Here is a 13,079-nt window from a genome sequence, read left to right on the forward strand (position 1 = left end):
CCAATTCAAAACAATTTTCAAGAAATATATATGTTGCAAAATCCTTCCACTTATAATTATCTTCATTTTCACTTTTTTTATACAGATCAACACTCCTTGTTTGAATTTTATAATGACTTCTGCGGCAACAAATACAAGTAATATTTGGTCTTTCAGTAGAGGTGATAGTAAATGTTGTCATTTCATCCTCAAAATTTTTAGTAATAATGAGTTCTACATTCTGTTCCTCATTTTCCTCATTTACTGTGTCCTTTTCTGCACTTTCTTGTTCTGGACCAAAGTAACAAAACTGAATCTCATCAGTTACCTTTACTACATCTGATACAGATCCACGGAACAGAGCATTATTCAACTCATTCAACTTTACTGCTGGACTTTTAGCAAAATACAATGTTCTCACAAACTTTCTCATTCCAGTATGATGAACAGCCAGCATCCTAAAATGATGAAAAACACTTTTACACACTTTACTAGATAGACAAGCCAGAGAATGTCCTTGCAAACCAGTATTTTCTCTCACTCTGCATGGATCTAGTGTTTGAAGCACCTTCATCTTCTGTTTTACACTCTTTTTACTATATTCTCTTAGAAAGTCACGTAATTTATCAATAGATTCCTGACGCACAGTACAAATACTACTACAGTTCCAAGTGTACACTGGGGCTTTTGGACGTCTCTCCATAGCCTCAGCAGCCATTACTTCTTCCTCATTTCTAGGGACCATTTTCTCTTTTTGCATCACACAACCATCCTTAACTTCATATGCTCTACCATTAGTGTCAACTGCATGGAACAAACTATTACTTTGAAGATAACTCTCTTCATTAAAAAATGGTTCAGTACTTGAACTGTGTTTCCATTCTCCCAAGAACACTTTACAAAAGTTACTTTTATTCACTTCTCTTTTCCTTTTGCTTTGTGACTTCATTGCATTCACTAATTTTTCTAATCTACGCATCCTATTCAAAATTAGAATAAAAAGTTTTCTTTTTATTTCCAAAGCCTTACTTACAATATTTTCTATACATTTTTTTTTCTTAATAAATTTAGATTTCTTCTTATATTTTTTCACATCCTTTAGCAAATTTAACATCACTCTTCTCTGAAACATTTTTCGACGAATGTTTTTAAAATCTAATTTTCGTGTTAAATCTGTTTGCCATGCCTTGCCACCGAAAAACCAATACCCACCCTAAATCCTAAGAAATCTGTTACCACATAAAAACCCAGAACCACTCTAAACCCTAAAAAATCAATTTCCACCTAAAAACAAATACCCTAAACCCGAAAAATCCCTTGCCACCCAAAAATCAATACAAATGCGAAACCCTAAAAAATCCCTCCCCACCCAAATACCCATACCCATCCTAAATTAAAAACATTCCATTGCCACCTAAAAACCCATTCCCACCCCACACAAAATACCTTACTCACCCTAAACCCCCAAAAATCCTTTGCCACCCATAAACACATACAAATGCAAAACCCTACAAAATTAGTTACCACCCGAATACCAATACCCGCCCTAAACCCTAAAGGTTCTCTTGCCACCCAAAGCTCATACCCACCCTAAACCTAAATAATCCCCTACCACCCAAAAACCCATATGCACCCTAAAACATAAAAACCCCACATCCCCCAAAACCCCATACCCAACCTAAAACATCCCTTGCCACCCAAAAACCCATACACACCGTAAACTCTACAAAATCCCTTGTCACCAAAAATCCTGTACCCACCCTAAGCTCTAAGTTCTCTGCCACCAGAAAGCCCTAAACTCCAAAAAATCCCTTATCACTCAAAAGCTTACACCTAGCCTAACCCCTAAAAATCCACTTACCACCCAAAAACCTATACCAACCCTTGACCCTAAAAAATCTCTTGCCACGCAAAAACTCATACTCCCATAAACCCTAAAAAATCCCCTGCCACCAAAAACACATACAAACACTAAACCATAAAAGATTCATTACCACCCACAAACCCATACCTACCATAAACACTTAAGGTATCCTTGCCACCCAAAACCCAGGCCCACCCTAAACCCTAAAAAATCCCTTTCCACCCAAATATCCATACCCAACCTAAATCTAAAAAAATTCAGTTGCCATCCAAAAACCCTTACCCACCCAAATCCCTAAGAGGTCCCCTGCCACCCAAAAAACGATACCAACCCTAAACCCTAAAAAATCCATTACCACTCAAACACGCATACCCACCGAAACCCTAAACATTCTCTTGAAACCCAAATACCCATACAAATGCTAAACCCTAAAAAATGTCTTGCCACTCAAAAACCCATACAAATGCTAAACCCTAATAAAATCCTTATCACCCAAAAACCCATACCCAACGCAAACCCTAAAAATTCCTTATCACCCAAAATCCCAAACCCACCCTACACCATAAAATTTCTCTTGCCACCCAAAACTCATACCCACTCTAAATCCTAAAAAATCCTTATCACCCAAAAACCCATACCGACCCTAAACCATAACATTTCCCTTCCCCCACATATACCCACACCTACCCAAAACCTTAAAAATTCCCTTGCCACCCATAAAACCCATACCCACCCTAAACACTAAAAAGTCCCTAACCACTCAAAAAACATAGACCCACCCTAAATCCTAAAAATTAACTTGCCACCCAAAACTCATACCCACCCAGAACCCTAAAAAAAGCTCTCACCACCCAAACACCTATACCCACCCAAAGCCCTAAAATATCCCTTTCCACCCAAATACCCATAACCACCCTAAATCTAAAAAATGCAGTTGCCACCTAAAACCCCATACCCACCATAAACCCTAAAAAATACCTTACCACCCAAAAATCCATACCCACCTGGAACCCTAAAAATTCTCTTGACACCCAACCCACCCTAAAACCCTCAAAATTCCCTTGCCGCCCAAAAACCCATACCCACTTTAAACGCTAAGAAATCCCATATAACCTAAAAACCCATACCCACTCTAAAACATAAAAAAATCCCATACCACACAAAAACCCATACCCATCCTAAACCCTAGAAATTCTCATGCCGCCCAAAAACCCTTACCCAACTTTGACCCTAAAAAAGCCCTTATCACCTAAAAAACTATACTCACCCTAAACCCTAAAAAATACCTTACCAACAAAAAACACATACCCACCCTAAACCATAGAAGTACCATTGCCAACCAAATACTTATAACCACTCTAAACCATAGGACAAATCTCACAACCCAAAAACCCATAACTACCTTAAACCCCAAAAATTCCTTATAATTGAGAAACCCATACCCAACCTGAAAAATAAAATTTCCCTTGCCCCAAAAACCCACACCCACTCTAAACTTTAAAAAATCTCTTGCCACCCAAAAACCCATACCCACCCTGAACCCTAGAAAGTCCCTTGGCACTAAAAAACCTATATGCACCTTAAACCTAAAAAATCCCTTACCACCCAAAAACCTATACACACCCTAAACACAACAAAAATGCTCTTGCCACTAAAAAAAACATCCCCACCCTAAACCCTACAAATTCCTGTGTAGCCCAAAAAGCCATACTCACCCTAAACCCTAAAAAAGCCCTTACCACCAAAAACCCATACACACCCTAAAACCCAGAAATTCCCTTGCCACCCAAAAACACATACCCACCCTAAACGTCACAACCAAGAACCCATGACCACCCTAAACCCTAAAAATTAATTCTCACCAAAAAACCCATACCCAGCCTAAAACATTAAAAATCCCCTACCACACAAAAACCCATACCCACCCTAAAAATTCCCACGCCACCCAAAACCCTTACCCACATTTAACCCTAAAAAAGCCCTTATCACCTAAAAAAACTATACTCACCCTAAACCCTAAAAATGCCTTACCACCAAAAACCCATATCCACCCTAAACCATAGAAGTTCCATTGCCACCCAAAAACCTATAACCACCCTAAACCCTATGACAAACCTCACAACCCAAAAACCCATAACCACCCTAAACCCTAAAAAAATCCTTATAATTGAGAAGCCCATACCCAACGTAAACCATACAATTGCCCTTGCCCCAAAAACCCACACCCACTCTAAACCTTAAAAATTCTCTTGCCACCCAAAAACCCATACCCACCCTAAACCCTAGAAAGTCCCTTGCCACCCAAACATCCATATGCACCCTAAAACCTAATAAATCCCTTAGCGCCCAAAAACCCATACCCACCCTAAACCCAACAAAAATTCCCTTGCCACCCAAAAACCCATCCCCAACTTAAACCCTACAAATTCCTGTGCCGCCCAAAAAGCCATACCCACCCTAATCCCTTAAAAAGCCCTTACCATTAAAAACCTATACGACCCTAAACCAGAAAATTTCCCTTGCCTCTCAAAAATCCACATCCACCCTAATCCTTAAAAATTTTCTTGATACCCAATAACCCATACAGTGTAAACCCTACAAAATTCCTTCCCACCAAAATCCCACACCCATCCCAAACGATAAAAATACCCTTGCCACCCAAAAAAACCATACCCACCCTTAACCCTAAAAATCCCTTTCCACCCAAATACCCATAACCATCCTAAATCTAAACAATGCAGTTGCCACCTAAAAACCCATACCTACCCTAAACCCTAAAAAAGAACTTACCACCCAAAAATCCATACCCACCCTGAACCCTAAAATTCTCTTGACACCCAAAAACTCATACCCAACCTAAACCCTCAAAATTCCCTTGCCACCCAGTACCCATATACACCGTAAACCCTAAGAAATCCCATATAACCTAATAACCCACACCCACCCTAAAACATAAAAAATCCCCTACCACATGAAAACCCATACACATCCTAAACCCTACAAATTTCCATGCCGCCCAAAAACCCATACCCACCTTTAACCCTAAAAAAGCCCATATCGTCTAAAACCCTATACTCACCCTAAACTCTAAAAAATCCCTTACCACCAAAAACCTATACTCACCATAAACCCCAGAAATCCCCTTGCCACCCAAAAGCACATACCCACCATAAACCTCACAACCAAAAACCCATGACCACCCTAAACACTAAAAATTAATTATCACCAAAAAACCAATACCCACCCTAAGCATTAAAAATCCCCTACCACACAAAAACCCATACCCACCCTATACCCTACAAAATTCTCATGCCGCCCAAAAACCCTTACCCACCTTTAACCCTAAAAAAGCCCTTATCACCTGCAAAGCTATACTCACCCTAAACCCTAAAAAATACCTTACCACTAAAAAAAACCCATACCCACCCTAAACCATAGAAGTTCCATTGCCACCCAAAAAACCACAACCACCCTAAACCCTAAGACAAACTTCACAACCTAAAAACCCATAACCACCCTAACCCCTAAAAATTCCTTATAATTGAAAAACCCATAACCAACCTAAACCATAAAATTTCTCTTGCCCCCTTAAAACCTACACCCACTCTAAAACTGAAATATTCTCTTGCCACCCAAAAACCCATAAGGCCCTAAATGCTAAAAATTCCCTCGCCACCCAAAAACCCAACCCCACCAAAAACATATACCCACCCTAAACCCCAGAAATTCCCTGGCTACCCAAAAACACATACCCACCCTAAACCTCACAACCAAAAACCCATGACCACCCTAAACCCTAAAAATTCATAATCACCAAAAAACCCATACCCACCCTAAAACATAAAAATTCCCCTACCACACACAAACCCATACCCACCCTAAACCCTAAAAATTCCTATGCCGCCCAAAAACCCTTACCCACCCTAAACCCTAAAAAATACCTTACCACCAAAAACCCCATACCCACCCTAAACCATAGAAGTTCCATTGCCACCCAAAAACCTATACCCACCCTAAACCCTAAAACAATTCTTATCATTGAGTAACCCATACCCAACCTAAACCCTAAAATGTCCTTTGCCCCAAAAACCCACACCCACTCTAAACCTTAAAAATGTTCTTGCCATCCAAAAACCCATACCCATCCTAAACCCTAAACCCTAGGAAGTCCCTTGCCACCCAAGATCCCATATGCACCCTAAAACCTAAAAACCTAAAAAATCTCTTACCACCCAAAAACCCATCCCCACCCTAAACCCTACAAATTCATGTGCCGCCCAAAAAGCCATACCCACCCTAAACCCTAAAAAAGTCCTTACCACCAAAAACCTATACCCACCCTATACCCCAGAAATTCCCTTGCCACACAAAAACACATACCCACCCTAAACCTCACAACCAAAAACCCATGACCACACTAAATCCTAAAAATTCATTATCACCAAAAAACCCATACCGACCCTTAACCAGATAATTTCCCTTGCCCCCCAAAAACCCACACCCACCCTAAACCTTAAAAATTCTCTTGCCACCCAATAACCCATACACACTGTAAACCCTACAAAATTCCTTCCCACCAAAATCTCACACCCATCCCAAATGATAAAAATACCCGTGCCACCCAAAAAACCCATATCCACCCTAAAAATCCCTTTGCGCCCAAATACCCAATAGCACCCTAAATCTAAAAAATGCAGTTGCCACCTAAACACCCATACCCACCCTAAACAATAACTTACCACCCAAAAATCCATACCCACCCTGAACCCTAAAAATTCTCTTGACACCCAAAAACCCATACCTAACCTAAACCTCAAAATTTCCTTGCCACCCTAAACCCATACCCACCGTAAACCCTAAGAAATCCCATATAACCTAAAAACCCACACCCACTCTAAAACATAAAAAAATCCCCTACCACATAAAAACCCATACACACCCTAAACCCTACAAATTCCCATGCCGCCCAAAAACCCATACCCACCTTTAACCCTAAAAAAAGCCCTTATCACCTAAAAAACTATATAAAAGCCCATACCCACCCTAATCCCCAGAGATTCCATTGCCACCCAATAACACATACCCACCCTAAACCTCACGACCAAAAACCCATAACCACCCTAAACCCTAAAAATTCCTTATCACCGAAAAACCCATACCCACCCTAAACTATAAAATGTCCCTTGCCCCCTAAAAACCCACACCCACTCTGAACCTTAAAAATTCTCTTGTCACCCAATAACGCATACACACTGTTTATTTCACATCTCATGGTGTTCGTCAATGACATATAATTGTACATTAGTAGGCAGTATCTCTGCCTTTAAAAAAAAAAGTGGATGGCTACTTCTCATAGCACCAACTCCCATCATTATCATTTGGCATTGAAACCCGGTTGAAATTAAAATAAGCTGCTTGAGTCATGCAATTTCTAGAATTTCATGCTACACTGGTTTTAAAAATTCCATAAATAAGCCAAATAAAATCCTAATGCAGAACTCTATTCCTGTAGTGAAGAAACAGCACTCCACCTCATCAAAGGCCATTACTCCTGCATTAGAAGTTTATAAAGCTAGAGCTCAATCAGCTACACTTTATGGATCTGAGCAATGGGGAGGAGAAAATCTTCAGCCTCTCATCATTGGGGGAAAACAAAATCATGAGAATGCTTACACGTTGTGCCCAAAAATTCCCCGATGATCTCTCTTACATATGATATTGGGATAAAAAGAATAGGATATCTTGCTGTATGGAGGCTATTGGCCTATTGGATCAGAATTTGGACAACCGAGGAATTGGAGACTTACAGGCAGACCTTGAGGGAGCTACTGCATTTGGATATATTTGTCACTCTTCCCTGATTGACCCACATCCGTAAATGGCTCACCAACTTAGGTTTGAGCTGCTACTGGGCAACCCCGAGCTTGCTGACCCCCGATTCAAAGAGAGAGATCAAATCCATATACTGGGAATTCATAACGCAGAAAGTCACTTTAAATCCTGAGTTGGGAAGACTGACTACTCAATATTTGTCTTTTAAACTGACCCCGAGCTTTGAGCCCTTTTTAGATGATATTGAACCACAACTGGCAAAGTCTCTCTATATGAAATTCAGGTATGAGATATTACAAGCCACCTTTAACCCTAAAAAAAGCCCTTATCACCTAAAAAACTATACTCACCCTAAACGCTAAAAAAATACCTTACCACCAAAAACCCATACCCACCCTAAACCCTAAAAGTTCCATTGCCACCCAAAGACCCACAACCACCCTAAACCCTAAGACAAACCTCACAACCCAAAAACCCATAACCACCCTAAACCCTAAAAATTCCTTATAATTGAAAAACCCATACCTAACCTAAACCATAACATTTCCCTTGCCCCTTAAAACCTACACCTATTCTAAACCTGAAGTATTCTCTTGCCACCCAAAAACCCATACCCACCCTAAACCCTAAAAAAGCCCTTATCACCTAAAACCCTATACTAACCCTATACCCATAAAAAATACCTTACCACCCAAAAATCCATACCCACCATAAACCCTAGAAAGTCCCTTGCCACCCAAAAATCCATATGCACCCTAAAACCTAAAAAGCCCATATCACCTGAAAACCCATACCCAACCTAAAACAGAAAAAGTCCCTTACCACCAAAAAACCCATCCCCCACCTTAAACCCTACAAATTCCTGTGTCGCCCAAAAAGACATACCCACTCTAAGCCTTAAAAAAGCCCTAATCACCTAAAAAACGAGACTTACCCTAAACACTAAAAAATACCTTACCACCAAAAGCCCATACCCACCCTAATCCCCAGAGATTCCCTTGCCACCCAATAACACATACCCACCCTAAACCTCACGACCAAAAACCCATAACCACCCTAAACCCTAAAAATTCCTTATCACCGAAAAACCCATACCCACCCTAAACTATAAAATGTCCCTTGCCCCCTAAAAACCCACACCCACTCTGAACCTTAAAAATTCTCTTGTCACCCAATAACGCATACACACTGTTTATTTCACATCTCATGGTGTTCGTCAATGACATATAATTGTACATTAGTAGGCAGTATCTCTGCCTTTAAAAAAAAAAGTGGATGGCTACTTCTCATAGCACCAACTCCCATCATTATCATTTGGCATTGAAACCCGGTTGAAATTAAAATAAGCTGCTTGAGTCATGCAATTTCTAGAATTTCATGCTACACTGGTTTTAAAAATTCCATAAATAAGCCAAATAAAATCCTAATGCAGAACTCTATTCCTGTAGTGAAGAAACAGCACTCCACCTCATCAAAGGCCATTACTCCTGCATTAGAAGTTTATAAAGCTAGAGCTCAATCAGCTACACTTTATGGATCTGAGCAATGGGGAGGAGAAAATCTTCAGCCTCTCATCATTGGGGGAAAACAAAATCATGAGAATGCTTACACGTTGTGCCCAAAAATTCCCCGATGATCTCTCTTACACATGATATTGGGATAAAAAGAATAGGATATCTTGCTGTATGGAGGCTATTGGCCTATTGGATCAGAATTTGGACAACCTAGGAATTGGAGACTTACAGGCAGACCTTGAGGGAGCTACTGCATTTGGATATATTTGTCACTCTTCCCTGATTGACCCACATCCGTAAATGGCTCACCAACTTAGGTTTGAGCTGCTACTGGGCAACCCCGAGCTTGCTGACCCCCGATTCAAAGAGAGAGATCAAATCCATATACTGGGAATTCATAACGCAGAAAGTCACTTTAAATCCTGAGTTGGGAAGACTGACTACTCAATATTTGTCTTTTAAACTGACCCCGAGCTTTGAGCCCTTTTTAGATGATATTGAACCACAACTGGCAAAGTCTCTCTATATGAAATTCAGGTATGAGATATTACAAGTCAACTCTTTTACAGCTAAATGGGCAAAACCTCAACTGATGGCTAGTGATCCTAAATGCTCACTGTGTACATTAAGTGCTAATGAGGATATTGAGCATGTTTTCTTTTGCGCAGTATATGCTACCCCCAGATGTAAGTGGATTAAGCCCCTGTGCAGAAGTTTGAACATCAGGAGCTACTTAGGCGCCGATTCCGATTTGGGTGGGAAAGCACTCCGACCGAGTCGGATCAGGAGTGTTTTCCGACCGAGCCGGACCCCTACAGTCCAACCGAGCGAGTACGATACGGACGTATGCTGTCGGACTCGGTTCGGTCGGACTCCCATAGAAGTCAATAGAAGCCAGTTGTACGACGCGTACATGCGCTCCCATTGACTGAATGGGTACGTCTCGAACAAGTGCGCCCCCTACAGTGGGTACGTGTCAGTGCCATCCGCGTCATACATGCCTGTGTGGGGGAGACCCATGGGTCTCCCCCTGTGTGCGAGTCGTACAGCTGCGGGTGTCAGGACCCAGGAGCTTTTGTGAGCCGGACGCTCCGACTCGGTCGAGCTGTCCGATTCGAGCATCGTACTCGTTTGGTCGAGAATCGTCTCCATTGCGCGTGTCGGTTTGCATGCGACCAAGTCGGACGGATGGGGTCGGAGCCGGGAACAAGTCGGTCGGAGAATTCACGCATCTTCGCATCGTACTTCGTCATCTGGACCCATGTACTGATTGGTCGGAAAAGAAGCATCGGAATCAGATCCGCTACGGCCGAACCCGATTCAGTGCCCCTCCCACCGAGATCGGAATCGGCCCCTATGAGTCGCTTAGAATTTTAAAATCTGACAGTGGCCAACTTATTGTATTTGGCGTTAGTAAATTTTTGTTAGCTGTCAGTCATATAAGATATAGGAATGGGCTTAAGCTTTAAAAAGTTTTAAAAAATGGATTTTTAGAATTTTGTAAGTATTTATAACTTTTTAATGGTTTTAGATTGAATCATCAAACAATTCCAGCAGTAGTGGAGCCCAAATTGGTCCGCTCGCGCTAATTGAATAGTTATCTTTGTACTGTATTGGCAAGAACTCTAATTAAATCATGTGCAATAGGGGTCAAGACTAAAAGGAGAAAATTTAAACAGTATATATGTCTTGCATTTTAGACCCTTGTAAATAAAACACGTTTTTATGTTTATATTTAGATGAATGTAAATTGCAATATGTACAAAGATTTGTTTTATAAGCTTTGATGATTCTTTGAATGGAATAAAGATTTTTGATTTGATAAAAAATTCCAGTGCCACCTCACATAACTATGTGGCATTAGTGGCAAAAGTTTATCACTAATGCATGGGACTCATACAAATGTCCAGAAAATGAGAGTCTTTTCCTTATGTCACTTATGTTTTTACTTGCTATGTTTTTACTGCAAAATTGCTAAACTAATTTTGCGCTCAAATATAGCACTAAATAATGTATTTTGCATTTGCGTAATTTTATATGTTTTCGCATAATTTTCCTGAACATTTGCATAATTAAACAAAAACAAACTAACCAAATTGTGTACACGCTATCATTTTACACACTTGACAGGATCTCTGCCTTGCAGACATTGCCAAAAGGATTACTAGGCTTTCCCTGGGTATCCCTATAGTGTATTTGCACACATCACTCTGCTGTCCACCTGACTAGACAAGTGCTGCCTATTTATTTTAGGTCTAACTATATTATAATTTGCGTGCCGATCTCTCACGGATCCTGCTCCGTTCATACGCACTATGCCCCAAGACAAGAAAAGAACACCTCTCTGGTCACTCACCATGAAATCAAAACACTTCCCACATAGAATGATAATAAATACATCCTCTGCCAGCCCCACACTCCCTCATTGTTTAGCTTGCTACCTGCCCAAAAATGTGCTTCGGCACCCCACATGAATCACTGTACAATACAATACAGTAGCAGCGCCCTAAATCCTAATGTCAAGATCAGGCTTTTGTTGGCTCTTCACCCTGCCCAGTGCCACTGTACCTGCTGCACTAATAATAGCTGCTTCCTTATGCTCCATGCTTGGGCTTGGACTAGGCTGCAGGGAGATTTTCACCTCTGGTGCCACTGTGGCGTAGAGTAGGTTGGAGGAGAGTGTTATACAGTGCTCTGTCATACAATGGAGTGTCCTAGAGTGGGGCATTGTAGAGTGGAGTACCATGCAGTGGACTACCATGCAGTGGAGTAGAGTGTTATAGAGTGGAGTGGCATACAGTGGAATGAGGTAGAGTGGAGTGGCATAGAGTGGAATAGCGTTAAGTGGAGTAGTGAACAGTGGAGTGGCGTAGAGTGGTGTGTAACATAGAGGTTTAGATGGAGTGGCGTAGATTGTCATGCCGCAGAGAAGAGTGGAGTGGCATGTCGTACATTAGAGTGGAGTTTTGCGCCAAAGAGTTGCCTGTCGTACAGTGTAGTGGCGTAGAGTAGACCGGGGGAAAGTGTCATACAGTGGACTGTCATAGAGTGGAGTGACAAAGTGTGGTGCTGTAGAGTGGAGTGTTGTATAGTGTGGTAGTGTGGAATAGAGAAGAGTGGTATACATTGGAGGAGAGTGCTGTAGAGTGGAGTGGCTACAGTGAAGTAGAGTGTTGTAGATTGTGGTAGAGTAAAGTGGCATAGAATGTCGTCAAGTGGAGTGGCATAAGTGGTATAGAGTGGAGTAGTGAAGTACAATGAAGTAGAGTGCAGTAGTGTCCCATTGAGTACAGTGAAGTAAAGAGGTGTGGAGTGGCCTAGCTGGAGCTGTATAGAGTGTTGTAGATTGGAGTATAGTTTTGTATAGTGGCATAGAGTGGAGTAGAGTGGCATGGAGTGGAATAGAGTGTAGCAGTGGAGTAGAGTGTTGTATAGTGGACAAGTGTAGAATGTCATATTGTAGAGAAGAGTGTTGTAGAGTGGAGTGATGTGTTTCAGAGTATAATAGGGTTGTGTAACGTTTTGGAACCTAAAATCTGCATTTGAGCTAGTCCCACGAACAAAACTCTGGTCAGTTTTGGAGAGAATGGGGGTCCCAAGTAACATTCAATATTAATCTGCCAACTCAATGACAGTTATGCCCAGGTGTGGAGAGCTAGTCAGGGTTGACTGGCAGAATGTATCACCATGAATAAAGGCGTGCAGCAGGGATACATGCTTACTCCATTATTTTCCTTTTATTTATATGATCTAGTTGCATAGTTCGTGCTAATGCATCTCCAATACATGCAGATAGCAAATTCTCTCTCTTATTGTTTGCGAAAGATACACTGCTTGCCTCAAAAACCCTCAGAGGGTTACAAATTTTAATTTAATACTTTTTGCTGATG

General features: G+C 41.2%; 1 protein-coding gene across 1 annotated transcript in view; it reads left to right on the forward strand.

Annotated features, from left to right (window-relative positions):
* LOC146809065 (B-cell receptor CD22-like) overlaps nucleotides 1–13,079 on the forward strand; it is a 554,422-nt gene that overhangs the window by 388,769 nt on the left and 152,574 nt on the right. The window lies entirely within an intron of this gene.

Source organism: Triturus cristatus, chromosome 7 (genome assembly GCF_964204655.1).
Source record: "Triturus cristatus chromosome 7, aTriCri1.1, whole genome shotgun sequence".
In the NCBI taxonomy this organism is placed as follows: domain Eukaryota; kingdom Metazoa; phylum Chordata; class Amphibia; order Caudata; family Salamandridae; genus Triturus; species Triturus cristatus.